Source organism: Camelus dromedarius, chromosome 6 (assembly GCF_036321535.1).
Source record: "Camelus dromedarius isolate mCamDro1 chromosome 6, mCamDro1.pat, whole genome shotgun sequence".
NCBI lineage: Eukaryota > Metazoa > Chordata > Mammalia > Artiodactyla > Camelidae > Camelus > Camelus dromedarius.
The window spans coordinates 47231622-47254693 of NC_087441.1; the positions used below are offsets into that span (position 1 = coordinate 47231622).

Below are 23072 nucleotides of genomic sequence, written 5' to 3' on the forward strand. Positions count from 1 at the left end.
TTTGGTTCTTTTTGGCTCTACAAAAGCTCTTGGTGTTCTTACAATTTATTGAAGTGGAGAACCATAGGGATAGTGGCCCACCCAGAGATTCTTTAAAAACATTAAAAATGCTCCTTCATTTCTGTGGGTCAGTCTTGTCAGTTGAAGTGAGTGGGAGGAATAGTTCAAAATATATTGGGAGTCAAAAGAAATACAGGTACTCTTGGCAGTTCGTATTTTGTGTCTGAATAATTAAAGGATCGAGAAAATGGCTGTGCTGCAGTAGACTTAATTAGGAAACTCACTACATGAAAAAGATGCAGTATATTTTCAAAATATTTCATCCTGAGCTATAATATGCCATGAAGACCAAAGATATCACATGGTCTAACATGGCGCATCTATGGGTCACTCAATTGGCTTAGGTATTACCTGCAGGCTGATAATTCCCAAATCTGCTTTCCTAGGCCTGCCCCTTCCCCTAAGCCTTAATCCAAGGTCTCCAATTATCCAGTGGTTCTTTTTACCTGAAGTTCAGTAGCACTATCTCAGCGTCCACAGATTCCTACTGAGCTCTTTTTCCTCTTCTCCAAGCACGTTTTCTCCTCCATTTTTTCTGTTTCCATCAGCTCTACTGACCTCTCCCTCAGGGCCTCTGAGTCTCCCTTGATGCTTCCTTCACCTGTGTTCTTGATACCCCATCGGCTGCCCAAATCTTCCTGGTTATGCCCCCGAGTTGCCTCTGCCCCTCTTTTCCTCCCACTATGGTCATACCAGCCAAGATTCATATCCTTTTTTTGTGGGGGTGGGGAGATAGGGAGTTAATTAGGTATATTTATGTTTAGAGGGGGTACTGGGAATTGAACCTAGGACCTTGTGTATGTTAAGCATACACTCTACCACTTAAGCTATACCTTCCCCCCACCTTTTTTTTTCTTTTGATGTAGCTGGGGTTTTTTGTTTTTTTTTTTTTAATTGAAGTATAGTTAGTTGGCTTACAATGTTGTGTTAGTTTCTGGTGTACAGCATAGTGATTCAGTTATACATATATATATTTTTCAAATTCTTTTCATTATAGGCTATTACAAGATATAAAATGTAGTTCCCTGTGCTATACATTAGAGCCTTGTTGTTTATCTGATTTATATATGGTAGTTTGTATCTGCTAATCCCAAACTCCTAATTTATCCCTGCCCCCCTTTCCCCTTTGGTAACCATAAGCTTATTTTCTATGTCTGTGAGTCTCTGTTTTGTAAATAAGTTCATTTGCATCATTTTTCAGATTCCACATACAAGTGATACAATGTACTATTTGTTTTTCTCTGTCTGAGTTACTTCCCTTAGTATGATGATCTCTGGGTTCATCCATGTTGCCAAATCCGTATCCTTCTGTTATTGTGGAATCGCAAACATTTCCTAAGTGCTAAGTGGCCTTTCTTCTTTCTATTTGTTCTCCCTTAATTTCATCACATTAAGATAGATGTTGAATTAATCCTCTAAAACACTGTATTTTATCACAGAGCTCTCCTATTCTAAGTATTCCATTGCTTCCTGTTATTTTCAGAATGAGTCCAACATCTTCCCACGAAAACTATGAGTTCCTTACACCCTCTCTTCAGCTGCCCTATGGGATAAGATTACTCCAGCCACTTACACTTATCTTGCTTCATTATTCCAGCTTGTCAAAATAATTGTGATCCTTTCTGTCATTCAATGTGTCTGTTATCCAGCTCAGTTTTATATCAGAAGATGTGTCATATACAAGTATATATCCTTTGCATGTGATTTGATTGTTGATAAATTCCATTAAATATTACAGAATGAATAGAATAGATAAACAAGTTTATACTGTACGGCACAGGGAAATATATTCAAGATCTTGTAGTAGCTCACAGTGAAAAAGAATATGAAAATGAATATATATATATTCATGTATGACAGAAAAATTATGCTGTACACCAGAAATTGACACAACATGGTAAACCGACTATAAATCAATAAAAAAAATTACAGAATGAGAACGAAAGGATGAGCCCTAGAAATTTCTGGAGGACTGAATATTTTAAACTGGGGGCTAAGGTTGCTGTTGATCTTGGGAAACAATCCTTTGCTTTCTGCTGTACCCTCACCGAAACATTTCATGGTTCTTTGGAGCATTTCTTTATTCATTCATCAAACATTGATCGAGCACTTCCTTTCCCAAACACAATTCTTTTCTCCCTCTGAGTAAGTATCTCTTTGCTTGGAATCTATTCCTTTCATGAAATGCCAGGACCAGCTTTTGTTTACTTGTTTGTTTGGCTGGTTTACATTTGAGAGACTTGTCAAGGGTAAAAGCTAATGATGGGTGTTGACTCCTGTGGAGGAAAGTTAGACACTCATTTTGACATGTCTAAAAAACGACTCTCATTTTTTTATATTGTTCTGGTTACTATTGCTGCATAACAAACACCACACCTAACAGGGTGGTGTAATGCAAGAACTGTGTTGCAGCTTTGGGGGCAGGAATTCAGAAGGGAAACTGGGGGGTGGGGGTGGGGTGACTTGTTTGAGCCTCCCCTCCCCCATGTCTGAGGCCTCAGCTGAGAAGATTCAAAGTCTGAGGTTGACTCAACAGCTTGGGGCTAGAGTCATCTGAGAACTTGTTCACTCACATATTTGGCACCTGGGAGAGGAGGACTTAAAGACTATGCCAACTGGGTCAGCTCCACGCAGCTTCCCTGGTGGCTTGGCTTCCTCACAGTATGGCAGCCTTAGGAGAGTCAGACTTCTTACCTGCTGGCTCAGGGCCCCAGTGATGACAGTTCCTGTGAATAAGGTGGAACTGCCCTGTTGTCTACAACTAAGCCCTGGAAGCAAAGGGTATAGACCCCACCTGTCACTAGGGAAAATGCCAGTAAATTTGAATATATGCTTTAAAATTGCCACATATATAAACTGAGGAATCAGCTGTAGCTACTGCCTTTAGAAATGTGACTCAGTGGCCTGATATTTGGGGAAATTTGCCAGCTTATCCAGTGTAGGGAACTCAGGGTAAAAATAACTTGAAGAAGAAATGTAATAATCATTTGCTTATACTTATCAAAATTCAGCCAGGGCTAGGTTTTTTTTTTTTTTTTTTTTTTTTAGGGTCTGAGTGTTTTTTTTTAATAAAAAGAAATCTGGTAAGAACAAATCTTTGTTTTCTTTTTCTCTTCTTTAATAGGCTAAAGTTGATTTTTCTTTTAACACTTAAAAAAGGTGCTTCTGAGAGTTTCAGCATTTGGCAGTTGGTAATAACTGGGAAATGTGATTACATAAACCCCAGTTTGGGTGAAGAGGCAGGTGGTATTTTTGGAGAAGTCAGTGTCAACTTGAGGCTGCAGCCACACTGACCACCTCCAACCCATCTGCAGAGACATTTCTGTTTCCAGCAAGTAAAGCCCCCTCCTTCTGCCTGCTTTGACTGCCTTTCCAAGTTCCCCTTTTTTCTGACCTTGAGTTTCAGCTTGATGAATTGTCAAGACGACTAGGTCACTGGATTCTACCTGTGAGCACTTCAGAGGCCGTGGCTGTGGAGAGGGGCAGTTTTCTGCTCTTCTAACATCTGTGTTGACATTTATTAAACAAATACTCATCGAGAGCCTTCCATGTCCCAAGCACTGTGCTAGGGAATATAATTACAAAAAGCCTTCCTGCCTTCATGGAGTGTATGTGTAAGGAAGCCTGAAATCACAACTCGACCAGCTCCTCAGGAGAGATGTGAGGTGCTTTGAAGGCTTACAAGTGGGTTTGATGTGGGGAGATCAGGAAAGGGTCCATGAGGAAGCAACAGTTCAGCTAACGGCTGAGGCATGAGTAAGAGTCAATCAAGTAAAGAAAGGAGAGTGACCTCGACAGGGAGCATAGCCAGCGGAAGGAGCGGACGGGGGAGCTGCACAGACTCAGGATGAGAGAAGGAAGAGAAAAGACCAGCCTGGGTGGAAGACAGGAGTCGGGTGAACACTGTGGCTGATGAGGAGAATGAGCCAGTCTACATGAAGTCTGGACACTGTGGCCACGGTGTGTCAGTCAGGGCTCTCCAGAGAAAAAGACGCATTCAGAACCATTTATATATATAAACAGAACCAATATATATACATATACACCCACACATGTAACATACATATACACACCTATATAGTATATCCTATATATATAATTTATATTCTACATATATTCTATGTAATTCTATATATGATATTCTATATATAATATAACTTTACATATAAAATACATCTAAATAAAGAAAGCTGATGGAGGACAGTATGGAAGTTCCTTAAAAAGCTAAAAATAGACTTACCACTCCTGGGAATATATATGAAGAAAACTATACTTGAAAAGACACCTGCACCCCTATGTTCACAGCAGCACTATTTACAATAGCCAAGACATGGAAACAACCTAAATGTCCATCAACAGCTGACTTGATAAAGAAGATGTGGTATATATACACAATGGAATACTACTCAGCCATAAAAAAGAATGAAATAATGCCATTTGCAGCAACATGGATGGCCCTAGAGATTATCATATTGAGTGAAGTAAGTCAGACAGAGAAAGACTAATATGATATTGCTTATATGTGGAATCTGAAAAAAAAAGGATACAAATTCTATTTACAAACCAAAAACATTCTCACGGACATAGAAAACAAATTGTGGTTACCAAAAGGGAAAGGGCAGAGGAGGGATAAATTAGGAGTTTGGGATCAACAGATACACGTTACTATGTATAAATTAGATAAACAAGAAAAGCCTACTTTATAGCCCAGGGAATTATATTCAATTTCTTATAATAATATATAATGGAAAAATATGAAAAGAAAAAATATGTATGTGTATATATGTATAACTGAATTGCTTTGTTGTACATCTGAAACTAACATTGTAACTCAACTACACTTCACTAGGAAAAAAAAAAAAAAAGATTGCTGACAAGTCTGTAGGTCAGCCAGGCAGGTGGCTACAAACTCAGGCAGGAATTGATGCTTTAATCTTGAGGCAGAATTTCTTCTTAGAAAGAATTTCTTTTCTGGGAAACTTTGGCTTTTGCTCTTACGGTCTTTGACTGAGTGGATGAGGCCCACTATATTATCAAGGTTATTTCTTATATTTAAAGTTGACTGACTGTAGGTGTTAAATACATCTAAAAATATCTTCGCAAAAACACCTCAGATAGTGGGTAATTACTGGGTGCTATAACCTAGCTAAGTTGACATGATACACGATGAAGAGCTTGGAGTAACGGAAGGCCCTTGAAGGATTTTAGGAAGAAGTGACGCAATTAAATTTGTATTTCCCAAATGCACTTTTTGCTGACAGAAGGTTGATGTATAATGACCATCACCAGGTCCTTGTGATGGTCATAGGACACATTAGATCATAGCTGGACTCTTCCAGGAGGCCATTTCAGTCCTATATGGTACCTTGTCACTGGATTGGTCAGATGCTCCTTCTGGGTGTGTCCCTACCACGAAATTGCCTCTTCTTAGGACTTACCATGCTGTGTTTTATTTTGTGTTGACTTATCTCTCTCTCTTCAATGAAGCTGGATGTTCTTTGGACATAGGATATGCTTTGGTCTTGTCCACCAGAGCACCTCTAGTGCCTAGGACAGTGCCTGGCACATGGTATGTACCCAACAAGCATTTGCGAATAAATGAATTTGAGTGAATTCAGTTTCCCCCCAAAATACCTTTTGAAGAATTAAAGAATACCTGTTCTATCAGTAGTTCTGAATAACAGAAACTAACATTAATGTGAAAATTGTTCTGCTCTTATTTCTAGCTTCCTTTCACTGGCATGCTATATAATGGCTCTTTTACTTACTTTGCATAGATTGCCTATCTTAGAATATAATAATTTCTTAAATAAACTTTTTATTTTGGAAAAATTTTAGATTAATAGAAAAGTTGCAAAGGTAGTAGAGTTTGTTCCTGCATATCCATCACCAGTTTTCTTAATGCTCACATCTTACATTACCACGGTACATTTGTCAAAATGAAGAAACTGACATTGGCACATTACTGCCAGCCTAACTCTAGACTTTATTTCTAGACTTCATTTTGCCTTTTATCAGCTTTATCCGTGAATGCCTGCTTTCTGTTCCAGAATCCAATCGAGGCTACCACACTGCGTTTAGTCATGTCTCCCTGGTCTCCTCTGGTCTCTGACAGTTTCTCAGTCTTTCCTTGTTGTTCATAACTTTGACAGTCTTACCGTCTTGAGGAGTACTGGCTAGATACTCTATAAAGTAGTCCCCTATCTGGGTTTGTCTGATGTCTTCTCATGATTAGCCTGGGATTCCGAGTTTTTGGAAAGAATACTACAGAGGTGGAGTGTCCTTCGTGTCCCTCCAAGGGTACGAGAGGGTAAACAATATCCACGTACTACTATCCCAGAAGATGTTAACCTTCATCACTTAGGCAAGGTGACATTTGTCAGGAAGTTTAGCCACTGTAAAGGTATTATTTTTCCACTTCCCCACTGCATTCTTTGGAAGTGAGTCACCACCAAGTTTAGCCCGTTCCCAGGAAGACAGGGACTACGCTTTACTTCCTGGAGTGAAGAGTGTCTGTATACATTAGAGTTCTTCTATAAGGAAGACTTGTCTCTTTTCACCCATCTATTTGTTTATTTAATCATTTACTTATATCAGTATGGACTCATGTGTATGTATTTTATATTTTGGGTTATAATCCTATAGGATGTTATTTATTTTGTTGCTTAAATTGTTTTGGCTTTGGCCATGGAGAGCTACTTCAGGTTGGTTCTTGTGTCACTTTGATATGCCTATATCCTTTTATTTCTTTGAACATGTCTCTTTTTTCTGGTACTACAAGATGCTCCAAGTACCTCTTATGTTTTTCCTGCCCCACTCCTAGGAATTGCCATTTCTTCAAGGAGCCCTGGTTTCTTTAATTGGAAAATGGTATTTAGAAACCAAGATATTTGTGCTGGGTGTGCTCATTTCTTCTGGGGTTCCATTGCTTCTGGACCCTGTCAGTAGGCAGAGCTGGGAATAATGTGTGTATATTAGCTGTAGAAACACATCTATAATTATTTCTGTATCTAACCATCCGTGTGTGTGTGTGTGTGTGTGTGTGTATGCATAGGCTAAACCTGATTTTATAATGGTGTCTCTGATTGCAATACAGCACTGTAGGGTTCAGTTTAGTCTTTCTTGTTTATCTGTAACTCTCTCTTCAATAATAGAAAACCTATCCCCTGCTGTCCACTGTCCATTTAATATTTGTTAAACCACAAAATGACATAAATGTAAATGTAAAGCAGTTTCAAAATTGTTAACCTGAATGTAAAGCAGTTTCACAATTGTTAACCTGTATCCCCATGAGAAACAAATTTAGCAACTAGGGTACAGTGTTTATGTATGTTCCTTTGTTTTTAATATAACTATTTTTATAGGGAAGAGATGTAACATAGTTGTTGAGAACACAGTCTCTAAAGCCAGATTGCCTGGGTTCAAATCCTGGCTCCATCGCTTATTAGCTGAATAAACTTGGATGAATTACTGTCCTCTCAGTTTCCTCATCTGTAAAATGGGTCTACTAATGGTATTTCCTTCATAGGGTTGGTTTGAAGATTAAATGAGTTAATGTATGTAAAGTGTTTAGAATATTGTGTGGCATATGGTAGGCACTATTTCTGCGTTAGCTATTATTTTTGAGGCAGAAATGAACTCTATTTTAACTGCTACCAGTATAATGACACGTATATTGGGGTACCATATACTTTTGAATGATAGTATTGTCTCTGTTTACTAAACTATCTTCTTATAGCACTCAGCAGAGGCATTTCTATATAGCTCTTTCTCTATATCCTCTATTCAGCCATTCATGTTGTCTTCTGTCTGCAGTTAATTTATCATTCATTTCTCCACCAGCTTTTTGTGACTCAGAAAATGTAAAATTTAAGTCCAAAATTTTTCATGCATGAACCCTCTAGACTTCGGCCTTCTTGAGATCATGGACCATAACCTGATCCTGACTGTGTGTCCCCGGCTCCTAGTGCATTGCTAGAACAATGAATGAGGGATGGAATCAAGTGCCTGAACAGTCCAGCAGTCTAAGCCATATGTTCAGTTGCTGGTTTCTTATTCTGTAATTAAGTCTGGTTTCTCTGTGGTTACCACTGCCTGGAAAATCACAGATTTTTGTAAGCCTTGAAATAGAGGTTGGGGGCTTCACTCAGAACATTTATGATAATGTTCTGACTGCTGTTGTTATTAATATTTATTGTACAGGCAAACAGCCTTGGTTTCTGCCTAGTGGTAGTCAGCACTTCTGGGCAGAATCATGTGTTACTGGCATTTGAATTAGGCTCCAATGAACCCAGCTGCAATTGCATCAGCAGTCTCTTAAACTATTTTTCACATTTGGGGTTTGATAAAATACAATATGTATTTCCCCCACCATTTTCCCTTTATACTAAAAAAAACTGAAATCAACCAAAAAACAAAAACAAAAAACCCACATAAACCAAAACCACTACATACAAAGGTGCTTTTGAAGGTAAAATCACTTGATATAGGACCAACTTTTTTCATGGCTAGTGATTTTTGAATCATTAAAATATAAAATCAAACCAAAACTGATGCTTAGTCCTTTAAGTCATCTGAGATGTTTCAGAAAATGTCCCGCCCCTTGAAAATAGGGCAGGCCACGCTGTATTTGGCAAAAGTAGCGGAAAGTGAGAATTCCTAAGACTCAAATGTCCTCTTTTTCTTTAATTATCCAAAGGCATTGTAGTTTCATGATGAGTGTTTGGGATCACAGTCAAATACAAGATGAGATGGTCAAATGAGATGTAGCTCCAAGTGAACCGAAGTCGTTCGGCCACCTGGGAAACCTGCAAAGGGCAGACGGCTGCTCTAAGTAAGCTGAATAGCCTGACGATTGTGGCCACGTTGCCTGTGATGTGATCCTATCATTCAGCAATGATCTATGAATTCCTTTAACTCTTTTGCTGAAGTTTCACTCCTTGCCCACTCTCAGAGGCTCAGATGCCAGGGTCTTCGGCAATAACTATTTTTCTGGAATTAACCTGTATCCCACTCAGGCCTGGATTAACGAATTTTTTTTTATAGGATACTCCACCTCCTGAGTTCTCCATTTCTTTTCATGAAGAAAATGGTTCTGAATACTTTCCTGGGCTTTCTTTTTTTTTAAAATTTAAGTGGAGGTACTGGGGATTGAACCCAGTACCTTGTGCATGCTAAGCATGCACTCTACCACTGAGCTATTTCCACCCCTCTGCTGGGCTTTTTTGTCTGCTCCCAAATAGTCTTTCCCTATTCTTACAGCTGAGGAGAATGTGAAGGGTAGAAGTACTTTTGATTGTTGTTATTTGAGTAGAACAAAGAAGAAAGCAAGAAAAGGCCGCCTGACACGGCCCCCTCCTCCTGCCTGGAAAACAGATCCAGCCGAGCCCCCCACTGGGGCCGTTTAGGTGTGACAGGCAGCTCGGTGTGAGCACAGCTGTGCTGCCACAGTGGTTAACCCACCACCGGGGAATTGGTGTGCGGTGGACAGCCTGAGTTACCAGGGGAAGTGATTTGGCCATTTCTGGGGGAATTTGTTGTAAAATAGAACTGGGTATAGAATGGTTTTTATTGAGTTGCTCAACACACTTCATAGAACAAGAAACTTTCCTGTCAAGGAGCAGGTGTCTCCACATTTCCACCCACAGGAAAATGAATTAGGTTTGCTGCAGGCCTCACAGTCAGTCTGAGCAGGGGAAGCTGGAAGAGGGCATGGCCCTCCAGACCTGGCTTGCTGACTGGATCATTTTCCTTTATCAGTTACTAACAGGCCAACCTGCCCTCTGACCTCAAGAGGCTGCCGGCACCAATAGCCCTTCTAGACGGTTGTCTGAAACCTCCTTTATCATCTGGTCCAGATTCCCGACTTTCCTCTGGCTTCCATGTCTGCCGCCAGACTCCTTAGAGACACTTGTTTCCTCTCTGCACTTCACCATGGTTACCAGGTAGTGGCTGCTGCTGTCATGGGGAGAGAAAGCTAATCTTGGCCCATTTCCCCCGTAATAAAATAGTGTTTTATGGAATGAGTTCTCCCTTCCAAGGCCCACAAGTAAATCATAGACAAATTGCTATATGAGTATCATTTGGAGAGAATGGTCTCATTCCAGGATAAATCAGAAGCAGTCAGTTCATAGAGCAGGTGCTGGGGTCACAGTCTGTCAGCTCAGGGGAAGGAAGAACTCGCTAGTCTTGTTGGCCAGATGGCGATTAATCAGCTCCACCCTACCGGGCTACGTGGGCCATGACAAGCCACAGTAGGAGGTGTAAACCTCTAGTCCCAGTGTTCCAGGGCTCTGCTCCTGGTGTCTGCTCTGCTCTAGAGTGTAAAACCTGAAGAGGCAGGAGGCAAGGTGTGATGGAGCAAGACAGGCTTCAGAGTCCGCAGATCTGAGTTCAAAACCCGTGTAAAGTCATCTAATTCGCAGGATGATTGTAAAGATTAGAAATAAGCTATGCATAGCCTGGCCCGTGCTAGCTGTTCAGTTAATAGTCGCCTTTCAATACTAATTATTGGGAATGCACTGCTATACCAGTGACACAGTGTTACAGACCAAAGAGCTTCATGAATCCAGTTCTGTGTCCCTAAAGCCCATTAAAAAACAACTTTCTTTACAATGTTTTTCTACTGCTCCTAAAACTAATGCAAGTTCAATGTCAAGTTTGTAAAATTCAGAGCACTAATTCCATGATTTTTATGTTAGTGCATTTCCTTCTTCTATACATGTATTTACATAAAATTTATTTTATGATTCAGAAGTGGTTTTATATGGTTTTTTTAATGGAAGTAGTAAGGATTGAACCCAAGACCTCATGCATGCTAAGCACACATTCTACCATTTACCTGTACTTTCGCCCCCTGTATCCCGTTTACTCCCCCTCTTAGTATTTTAATGAGAAAAGCCTCTAAAGTCTCTTATTTTTATGGAACAAGAAACTCCCTAGACTGTTCTCTTCAGTGGAACTGTGCCTAATATTTGTGCTTATCCAACACAGAAGCGAATTCCTAGAAAAGTGTGAGAATTCTTTGCTGGATGGGATGTTCAGCTTTACAACTAAAAGGAAGCCCCAAACCAAAGAGCATGCGTGTAGTGACGGGTAAAGCCAGGGGAAATGATGTGTTAACTTGACTGTTAACTTAGCACATCTAAGAGAGTTTGTTTTGTATTATGGAAAATTTCAAACACATACAAAAATAGAGAGAATAATACACTTAGCCCCGAGCTCAGCCTTCCTCTGGCCTCAACCGTTGTGAGCACGTGGCTGATCTTGTTTTTCCTCCTCCCACTGGTTTCACCACCCACCCCCGCCCCAGGTGACTTTGACAAAGATCTCAGATACCGTTTGGTTTCACGCAGGCACACTCTGGGGCCGGATCCTGTGTCGCTCTGTGGTGTCCGGTTCACGCTCACTGGTGTTATGGGAACCAGCCCAGGATGTAGCATGAGACATACAGGTGTTCAGATCTAAGCCCCGTCACTCATTAGCTGTGGCTTAGGAGAGACTGAGGCTGTGAAATGGAGATACTGCTTCCCAGGTTATTGTGTGAATTAGCGGAACTGACATAAGTAGAGCATCTCCTGGCCTCCTGCAATTGGTAGGTTCTTGACCAGTGTCATATCTCTCCCCTCCCCTCCCCTCCAGCCTCCCACCCTACTCCTGCGAGCTCCTCCCTGGGACTGACCTCCTTGACCTCTGCCCATCCAAGTCCCTGGTGCACACACATTGTCGTCTTCATCCCTCACAGCAGGTTCCCGGTCTCCAACTCCCGCTGCAGCTGAGGATTTCAGCTGCTCTATTCATGAGCCACGCTTGGCAGTGCAGGAAATTAACAGCGTCTCTGCCATCAGTGAGCAAGGCCCAGAGTTACTCTTGCCTCACTTCTGGCGTGTGCGGTCCACTTGAGGACCCTGGATTCTACGGTAGCCTGCACCCTCTCCCTTCCTTTGCCACACTGAACTAAGCTGGTCTCTGGAATAGTTTATCTCCTTTTCCTTCATGGTCTCCACTGGGTCTCCTGGTTGATTCATTGTGTGACTAAGGCAGAATCACCTTCCTGGGGCGTGAGCCCTCGGAGAGGGGCAACTCTGGCAGTCTCTAGGGGCTGCTGGGCTGAGGGCATGAATGCAATGGTGAGTGAAGCCAAGGCTGGAAACTGCTGGCGGGGTGAAGTGGACAAGGGCTGGGCAGGTTCAGGTTCAGGTTAGCAGAGCTTACACTTCCCTTAGAGAAGGTTAATACTCTGGGGAGGACAGGCACTTAGACGGCCCTCAGGCGTGAAGACAGCATGGGGGAGGGGCAAGGGGTTGTGCAACGGGACGGGGCGTGGCTGGCACTTTGGGGAGAGCTGAGGTTGGGCATGTTGGGTCTTGACAGCCAGGAGGCTTTGGCAGGGGTGCCTGGCTCTTTTTCTTCCACCAATCTGGCTCTCGCTCTCTAGATATGACAGTGGGCGAGGTCTGGCGGGCTATACCGTTTGTCCACCATTGCCCTTCCCGCTAACTGCGGCCATCGGACGACGGGGACCCCTGTGGTCCAGTCTCAGAGTGCTGTGTTTAAAGAAGCGTAGCACAGACAGGAATTCTCATCTTTCTCTAAGACTTTGCTAACGTTTGAGAGTTTTCCAGAACATAGCTCACAACAATTCCTTTTTCACATTCTCTGCCCTCTCCTCTAGTCCTCCCAAATTCTGAGGAGCCTCTCTCTCTCTCTCTCCTGTCCCCTCTGCCTCCACCTCTTTACCACGTTCCCTTAGTACCCCATGTCGTGTTCTGTGGTCCCCTCTCCTGTCTGCCTCCTACCCTCCAGCACAAGCCCCCCAGTCTGTCACACTGCCCATCCTCCAGCCAGCTTAGTTCTTGTCTTTCCCTAGAGAACGTATTGGTGTGGCTTTTGTCTTTCTCTCCTCAGATAAAGGAGAGGGAAGCTCAAGAAGAAACAATTTAAGTCTCTGTTAGCCCAGGAAGGAAAAGTCCGTATTTTCTTCCATCACACAATCTTCCCTGCTGTCTGGCCTCCCACTCCCCCGGACTCCTCATTGCCCTTGTCAGGATGAGGCATTCGCTCGCCAGCTGCCCTTGCAGGGTGATGGCTTCAGTGACTTTCACCTGGGTCCATCCAGCCCCACAGTTTCAGTTGCTATAGTCACACTGTGGCTTTTGCTCGAGTCAAACCAATTTATGACAAAGACTTTAAATGCTGACACTGTCTGAAGGAATTGGAGGGGCTCTCTGCCCATCCTCTGGGAGTCACTCATCTTGAGTTTTGGTATCTGAGCTTCTGTCCTGTTCTTTGTACCTAAATCTCTGCCTTTGCAAAGAGCCTGCACCACAGTTCCCTGTTCTGTCTTGAGGGACTGGAATCCTGCTGTGGAATCTTAATGGGGTAACCAAGGCTTGGCTGCCTGCTTCTGTTTCTGGTTTGGTTTTGATTTATTTTTGACAAATAAAACTTGTATATATTTAAGGTGTGCAATGTGATGTTTAAATATAGGTATGCAATGTAAAGCGATTTCCATAATCAGATTCATTAACATAACCATTACCTCCCATAATTATCTTGTTTTTAAATTTTTTATTTTTCAGTGTGGTGAGAATACTTGAGACTTGCTCTCAGAGCCAATTTCAAGTGTATAATACATTATTAACTATAGTCACCATGCTGTACTGTAAGCCTCTAAAGTGTACTTATTTAAGGTCTTAGGCTGAGCTTAAAGCACTTTGTAAGACATGGCTGCGGGTAACTTTCCTATCAGAATTCCAGATAGCCATGGTGGGCTAAAAGCCAGTGGGCTTAGTCCCTCACAGCATCCCAGTAACTGTGGTGGTATTTAAAGGTGAAATAGGCAAGGGAAACAAATACTTCTGCTGTGAGTGTTTTAGGGATAGAAACTCCCAAAATTTTGTAACTAAAGGTACTATGTACAATGGTGAATACAGATATTGGATTTATTTATTTATTTAATTTCCTTCCAGTTTTATTGAAATATAATTGACATACAGCACTGTGTAAGTTTAAGTGTACAGCATAATGATTTGACTTGCATACATCATGAAATGATTATCACAATAAGTTTAGTGACCATCCATCACCTCCTACAGATACAAAATAAAAGAAATAGAAAAAAAATCTTTTGTTTTGTGATAACTCAGGATATACGCGCTTAACAACTTTCCTGTATAACATACAGCAGTGTTAATTCTATTTATCATGTTGTACTTCACATCCTTAGTGCTTATTTATCTTATAACTGGAAGTTTGTACCTTTGGGACTGCCTGCATTCAGCTCCCCCTCCCCCCAACCTCTGATAACCACAAATCTGGTCTTTTCTATGAGTTTGTATGTTTGCTTTTGAAGTATAACTGACCTACAGCATGATGTTAGTTCCTGTTACACAACACCGTGATTTTTTTCTTCTACATTTAAAAATGATCATCACAAGTCTAGTTACGACAAGTCATCACAAAGATATTACTTAGTTATTGACTGTATTTCCACACTGTACATTTCATACCTGTGACTCATTTATTATTTTCAACTGGAGTTTGTACTCTTACTCTCCCTCGCCTACTTCTTTCCTCCCCCTTCCGCCCAGGTATTGGCCTTATTCTATACTTGGATTCTTAACATTAATCAGTCAACATTCATTTAACTGGAAGTTTGTACCTTTTGATCGATTATTGATCTATATCATCATCTCCCTTTTCCTCCCATCCCCCAAGCTCTGGTAATTCTATTGTCTGTTACTATGAGTTTAACCTTTTTTTTCTTTAGATTCCATATATAAATGAGATCAGGTGACATTTGTCATTGTGTCAGGTAGTTCCCTCATATTATCTCATTTATTCTTCACAAAACCCCTAGGGGGTGGATATTAGAAACACTTTAGAGAGAAGGAAATTAAGGCTCAGAGAGGTTTAGTAACTTCCCCAGTGTATGTCCCTAAGTAATGGCAAAGCTGAGAATCTAGCTTAAAAAAAAAGAAAAGAAAAGGAATGCCTAGGAAAGTTTAAAAAAAATATAGATTCTTGGATCTTACCAAAAGAATTCTATTTGTAGGTTTAGTGTGGGGACCATAGAATATAAATTTTGAACAGTTTCATCGCTTTTTAATCAATTGTATCAACTGGTCCAAGGAGTGTCTTTCAGGAACATTCTTCACTGTTCCCAAAGGTCAGTATACCGATGGTATACTGCAGTATAGCATTCTTTACTGAGATAAAGCTACCTGTAGCCTTTGTGAGTCTGATTCCTCCTATTACACAGTGTAGCTCATTTAAGAACACCTAGTTGTGTGTGAGACATTAGATCTGTTTCGATTCTGTTTCAGAGATACCTATGGGGCATCTCTGGGCAGTCCGTCTCTCGTGGAGTAGAAGGCTTTGAAGGCAGACTCTCAGAATTTGGGGCCCCAGGGAGAAAACCTGTCCTGGGGAATGCAAGCTGGAAAGGATCAACAGAAAATGCAGGAGACTGCCTTAAGAGATGGTTTGTTAAAGTGCTGCGGATGGTGCTAGGATGCTGTAAATGAAAGACGGAACTGTAGCCTGTAAAAGTGTGAGCTCCTCAGCTGCATTTCAATGTGACTAATTGTTAGGCTGCATAATAGAGGAATGCACTATGTATAAGGCCGAAGAAAAAGCAATCCAAGAAGGAAGAAATCTATCCACTGTGTTTAGATAAGAATATGTTCTATTTCAGGGCAGGCAGCCTCAGTTCTTGGTAGAGAGAGCTTCCTTGGAGGAGAGGAGTGCTCTCTAAGGGTCTTTCCAGCAGCTAGCCCTTAACAATGACCAGTTGCTTCTAATGGGAAGTGGACTTTGCTCAGCAGTTCCCAGCAGTTCCCTTGTGGACCTATGGGATGGCTGACCCAACCAGGAAAGGGAAACCTCCACGGATGCATAGACTCAATCCTCACACCAGGCTAGCTCATTAGTCCCTTTGTGTTCTTTCTGATCAGTTGCTTTTGTGTGGGTCTAGATAGTGAGCCCACTGTCTACAGAAGACCTCCATTGGCTCAGCAGATGGAAGCTGAGTTTCCAAAGAGTAAGCCTAGAACTGACAGTGGCTCTGTCAAGTACTGGTGCCTGTGAGATTCAATCTGGAACTACCAGTCAGACTTTTGAAGCTGAAAAAAAAAATTATTTGTCCAGGCTTAGGGGGCTCAGTGATGGACAAGGGGGCCCTGGGCATCTGTTGCCAGGTGACTGTATTTTTTAGACACTAAGATGATTGGAGAGTTAATTTTTCTCCTAAATAGTAGCTATTTGAAAAATGCTGCTTTTCTATTTGCAATAGCCAAGACATGGAAACAACCTAAATGTCCATTGACAGATGAATAGATAAAGAAGATGGAATACTACTCAGCCATAAAAAAATAAAATAATGCCATTTGCAGCAACATGGATGGACCTGGAGATCGTCATTCTAAGTGAAGTAAGCCAGAAAGAGAAAGAAAAATACCATATAATATTGCTTATATATGGAATCTAAAAAAAGACACAAATGAACTTATTTACAAAACAGAAACAGACTCACAGACATAGAGAACAAACTTACGGTTGCCGGGGGGGGGGGGAAGGGGTGGGAAGGGATAAATTGGGAGTTTGAAATTCACAGATACTAACTACTATATATATACAGATAAACAACAAGTTTCTACTGTATAGCACAGGGAACTATATTCAATATCTTGTAGTAACTTATAATGAAAAATAATATGAAAAGGAATATATGTATGTATATGCATGACTGAAACATTATGCTGTGCACCAGAAATTGACACAACATTGTAAACTGACTATACTTCAACAACAACAAAATTTTTTAAATGTTGCTTTTCATACTAACCGCATATAAAACTTGGCACAAAAAAAGTGGATAACTTTGTATATACTAGATAGGTAGGTGGATAATTTGAATTACGCCATGGAGAGATTGGGGTGAAGGGGAAGTGAACAGCTGCCCATGAGTCAATGGCAAAGTGGGAATCGGATGCCCGTGTCTCTGACTTCTCATCCTGTGCTCAGCCCAGTTAAATCTCAGTTATTCCAATCAGTGTCATTGCTCTGTCTATATTTTCCCTCCATTTCGTTCCCCTAGACACCGTCTTTTTGTTTGTCAGAGATCTTGAGATTTTATTTTGCATGTGGTAAAGAAGAGTGTGTGATGTTCTTGTTATGATCATAGAGAGATCAATAAAGAGCTAGAGATCTCACCTGGGCAGCTCTGAGTCACAGACTGAACAATTTTCTCCCCTTCCTCCCACCACAAAAGATGTCCATGGGCTTTGCTAAGTTGATTCTCTGCAGAATGGAAGGCAGTTTGTGTCAGCAGCAAACCCAGCGATGGTCCCACTGAGCTGTTGGTGAAGCTTAGTGGGGAGGATGGTGGTAAGTGAGTGAAATTGGAGCCCAGGCTGGGGACAGAAAGGACATCTTATGAACGAGAATTGAGGACACGAATTAAACAGACACACAAACAGAACACACATGAGCCCCCAAGCCCTGTAGTTCCTTAAATCTTTACCAAATCCATATAAATTACTCATAATTAATGTAGCCATTATTTTACAGTATTTCTTGCGTCCTTAAAAGTGGTATATCAAATCTTTAACCTTCCTTTCTACCGCAGCGCCTGCCCTGCTGATGTGCGGTGAAAGCCCCTTGGAGCAGACTTCCCTCCCACCCCTGCCTCTCATGTCAGTCACAGCAGCACCTGCCCTGGATCTGGACCTGGACCTGCCCACGTGCTTGCTGATGGCTCTTTAAGGACAGGGTCAGTGAAGCCAAAGTGAGCTTTCGCTCCACTCCCTCTGAGCGGCCACCTTGTGAGGTTCTACATACCCAGTGAATGACGTTTCCCGCTTAGACCACAAATAGAAGGGCTACGCCAAACACATGCTCTTCATCTTTGAATTTATCCCCAAACCTAGAATTCACTGGCCAAAACAGATAATATTTACTGGGAAAGCAGTGACTTCTGGCATGTCAGGGATTGCTTTGAAGTTTCTCCATCTAAGAGGAAGACAGCCTTTTATATATCACAGTGGCTTCCACTGGGTACTGGGAGTTTTGGAAAACAAGCCGACAAAAGGCTTTTGCTATTAAGAAGTCACGTGCTCCATGAAGTTGAAAAGTTGCCTGTCTGGCCTGAAAACGTTTTGTCTGTGCGGGCAGAAGGAGAGGTGGTCAGGGAGGAATAAACACAGCTGGTTTCAATATTAGAAGCAAAGATAGGCATTGGGCGCTTTATTGTGGTACCTGCTTCGGGGATCAGATGGAACACTTGAAGGGCATCCGTGAGCGTGGGGGCGTGTGTGTGTGTAGTCTCAGGCTGGGAAGTGAGGCCGGGGCTCGGCTTCCCTTCACCGTGACGCTGCGGTAACATCGCGCCCCCCCGCCCCCCGCCCAGCCCCCCGCCCTTCGTGTCAGCACTCTTGGTTTTCACTAATTGTGAAAGTTCCTCTTTTTGCAGAGGGATCCACGTCTTACTTGCCTCGTAAAAATCATCCCGAATTTGAGCTGCAACTATAAAAAACCCCCAGCAAACAAGAAGCCGTCTTTCTGACCTAAGTTATGGGAAAGAGGACTTCTATTTTCTATTTAAGGAAATGTGAGTCTTCGTAATGTCTTAGTAATTTCTAGTTTAAAAAATATTTGCTATGAACTTGATTTCATAAAAGAAGGCAGTCCTTAAAATGCTTTTCCGTTGCTGCTTAGAAGCATCACTTTCAGTTTTTATGAAAAGTAAAAACAAATTTGGAATTGGAAATGAAGTCACTTGTTACTCTTAAAGTGGTGATTTCCACATAAAGTTTAAGGAAAAGGGAAAAATTGTTTTTGTTTCTGTTTTTTAGCTAGATGAGGTTCACCAAACTTACTAGACAGTGAGAATTTGGTATTTATACTCAAATACAGTAAATTTGAGCAGAAATTTTCTTGTCTAGGACCCTCTTGTCATGTTTAGTATTTCTTTGGCATTCTCATTCTTATAATTTCCACGAGACTCTTCTCTAATTAAAAAATATATCCTGTGTACCTCAGTGCTGAGGCTCTGCCCAATTTTGGAAGAGTTGAGTCTCTGATACATTTACTCAGCATTGACCTCTCTCCTACATTTTAAACTTGAATAAGCCACAGGAACCTAAAACTCCAAATAGTCCAACCTGAAGTCATCATCCAACACACTCACCTCAAGACTTCTCCCCTGTGTTCCTTTTCCAGCACCCAAGAACCTAGGAGTCATTCTAGATGCAATTCCACCTCCTCATTCCTTAAAGCCCGTCATGATTCAGCCTCAAAAACTTGACTCCTAACCTTGGCTCCAGCCTCCTGTTTTCCCCATTTTCATGGCCACTGGCCCAGCACTGCCCTAGCTCCCATGGCTTTATCTTGAACTTGGGCCATAACCTTCCAGTGCATCTCCCTACTTTCATTCCGTCTAGCCTTGCTCTGATCTACCCTCTCCTCCTCAGCCAGCGTGATCTTCTTCTGAAACACATTTCAGATCAAGTGACTCTGTTGCCCTCCAGCTTTCTGTGGCTCCCCAAGACTATGGGATGGAGTCGAGATTCTTTAGTCTGGTGTTCAAGGGTCCCCATGGCCTGGCTTCCTGCCTCTGCCCACAGCACCACCAGCCATCCCAAAGGCCCCGATGTTGCTGGAGTTCTCCATACTTTTCATGTGCCTGCACCTTTCTGTGGATTGTTCCCACTGCTTAGAATTTTACTTTCTTATTTTTTCCTTGATGAGTTTCTTTTTATTCTATAATTCTTTAGGCTAATGTCACCAAAGCCTAAACAACCCCCCACCCCTGACCATTCTGCTCCCACCTGGGTCAAGGTAATCATTTTCTCCTTTATGCCATCTCTGTACTTTGTATTCTCTTCACATCGTGTTATGATGAGCTTTTATAATATTTTTATTTTTGAATATATTTCCTTGTGTATCTGCTGTACCAGACTCTAAGCAGCTTGAGGCTGAGGGCTTTGTCCAGCTCAACATTTCCATCCCTAGCACTCACCCCAGTGCCTGTTCCTGACTGGTCAGGGTGTTTACTGAGTGAATAAAGCGATGCGTGCTCTGGCTCCCTGGGTACCAGTGATGAGCCTGAAGTACTCCGTCCCTCACCCAAACACGGGATGGCGCGTAGGCAACAGATCCTGCCTTTGGTGTCTCCATATCACCACGCAGGGCCCTGATGACTGACCTTCCTTTAGGTGCTTCCTCTGATGTTCACCTTAGCTATATAAAGTCCAAGGGGGATGGGGGGGAGGGTGGGCAGGACGATGTAGACGGGTCTGTCTCTTCTCAGGGACCACCTTGCCCACTTCCTGCCTTTCGAGCCATTTACATAGTCCCCAAACAACTTGGAGCTTTGCGATAAGAGCCCTAAAAATGAAAGTTACTGGTTCTGGATTCCTCAATCCCCTCCTTATCCTGTGCCAGAGAGACTGTTTTGTAGGGGATCCCATAAGACATAATCTCCCCCAATTTGTAGCGTCAACACCCACTTTGAGAGAATGATGTACAAAGATTCAAATGAGTGTGATGGAGAAATTAGAAGTGATTATTCATACCGTCAGAGGATAGTTTTCAAGGGTTCGCTGCCTGTCTCCTCTATGTACTGAGCTCTCCTAGGTGTTAAACATTTGATGCCCTTATAAAGACTCATTTGCCTGCAACTGTTCAGCAGACCATAAACAGCTACTCTTGTGACGTGGAGCTGTTTGCACTGAGCAGGACTTTTCATCTTATAGGAGTTGAGTTTTACTGGTTCAAATGGAAAACCGGTTCCTTTGGGAGTTAATTTGTTCCAACATTTATTTGTAACAGAGAATCAGGAGTTTCAAGGCTTTTTTTTTTTTTTTGGCATATGTTGGTGACCCACCAAAAGGCCTGCTCTCAGAAAGGCACATGCATGGGTTTCTTCTATCTCATGACTCCCTCTCCGCAGATTATCGTGGAGCCAGTGGCTAGTGACCCAGACAGTTCACCTGCCACATTCAAGCCTCTAGTCCCCAGCTGACCTGGACAAGAGAATGTGGTGAGTTAGTTCAATTAGTGTGTCACCCAGGAAGAGCTGACAATGAGTGAAGGCGGGTGACCCACACGACAACCAGATTCGAGCCTCAAGGCCTATCACCACTACCAGCCTTGACCGAGGGAACTGACCACAGGTTCTGCATGGTTAGGGTAAAAGCTGGAAGAACATAGGAGAGACTAACCAGTTTCCTCTGAGAATATGAACTCAGTCTTTTTTAAAAGCTTTCTGAGAGCTACGATTGAAATTTCAGACGGCCTGCAGTGGAAGTCACATTTGACCACCTCCAGACTCGATGCTGTTATTTCTGTGAAAGTCTATTTTAACCAAAGGAAATCCTGTTTCCCCAGCAGCACTGGCAACAGCCCTGCGGTGCACGGTCGTCTCAGGAGTGCAGTGAGGATACAGGCTCTCTTTAATCTCTGAATAAAAATATTTGATGTTTACAAGGTGTATTAGCGTAATTGGAATGTGTCTGCCTGTCTGCCGGCCTTCCTTCCACGGGGGGACCTCGTAATTAAAGAGCACCGTGTTCACGTGGCAGCCTGTTTAGCCTTTCATAGCTTCTCGTGAGCAGTTACGGGCAAGACCGTTACCCTGGGCTCTTAGGGGGCCCATCCCCGCAGAGACAGCTGCAGCCAGAACAAAGGGGAGGCCGTACCCCACTTGACATTCTCCAAAGGTCAAAGTGGGAATTGAGTCGAGGATGGCTCAGTGGAGAAGGGATGCCTTGTATCCCAGAGAAAGTGCCCTGCTGATACGTACCTTTATCAAAAGATGGGCGGCCCCGAAAGTGGTTTCCCCTTTCTTTAAGTAAAAGGCCAGGAAGAGAAATACCCACTCGCTCTCTTTATGTGTGTCTGTTTTTTAAATTGAAGTATAGTTGATTAACAATGTTATGTTAGTTTCAGGCATACAACATAGTGATTCAACATTTTTATAGATTATATATATATATTACACTTTAAGTTACTACAAAACAATGCCAGATTTCCCTGTGCTGTACAATGCATCCTTGTTGCTTATCTGTTTTATACATAGTGGTTTATACCTCTGAATCCCTGACTCCTCATCGTACCCCTCCCCCTGTTCCTCCCCTCTGGTAACCACTAGTTTGTTCTTTGTACCTGTGAGTCTGTTTCTGTTTTATTATAGACATTTATTTTTTATCTTTTTTTTTTTTTTGGTGGGGGAGGTAATTAGGTTGGTTGATTGACTGTTTGATTGATTTTAATAGAAGTACTGGGGACTGAACCCAGGACCTTGTGCACGCTAAGCACACACTCTACCACTGACTATACCCTCCACCCCTTGTTTTATTTTTCAGATTCCATATATACGTGATAACATAGAGTATTTGTCTTCTCTGACTTATTTCACTAGGCATAAATTTGTTTTGGATCTGAGTGTATCTAATTTGACGTTAACTGTTAAAATTGTCTTCCTCTTGCCTCAGGACTTAACTAGTCAGAGCCCCCGATAGTCAGTCATGTGAGCATTGAGAACATTTCCTAGGCCTGATTCCATGTGTATTCCCACTCTCTCCTGTAACCCCAGAACCTCCAACAGTGCCTGGGAATAGTAGGTGCTCAGTGAACGTGTTTTAGATGAAAGAACGACCCTCCCTGCAGAGTCCTCCCCCTCCCCAGTCAGTCTGGAAGTCCCCAGCAGGCTGTCGGCCATGTGCTCAAGTCGATCTGTCAACCACAGTACCCTTGTGACCTCTGGCTGATCTGATTCCCCTGCCCTGCCTCTATCGGTTGTCTGAGGGTGCCCGGTGGCTGCAGCTGCTGCTGACCCCCTCCCAAATGTCCGAACTGCATCAGCATGCTGGCTTCCCTCCATCTGTCACACTGCCCCATCCCCTGGCCCCCCGGGCCTCTCAGCTTTCCCACCTCTGCCTCTGATGGCTGTGCTCCTGGGAACCCAAGCCATTCCTGGAGCTGGGCAGAGCCATGTTTTCAAACCCTTT

At 42.5% G+C, this 23072-nt stretch overlaps 1 long non-coding RNA gene across 1 annotated transcript in view; it reads left to right on the forward strand.

The window, feature by feature from the left end:
* Positions 1 to 21549, forward strand: part of LOC135321495 (uncharacterized) — a 33982-nt gene extending 12433 nt beyond the window's left edge. Inside the window, exons 2-4 of the long non-coding RNA XR_010381285.1 lie at positions 17690 to 17833; positions 18533 to 18670; positions 21014 to 21549. This is a non-coding gene — a long non-coding RNA (uncharacterized LOC135321495). The remainder of the gene's footprint in view (positions 1 to 17689; positions 17834 to 18532; positions 18671 to 21013) is intronic.
* The last annotated feature ends 1523 nt before the right edge of the window (positions 21550 to 23072 follow it).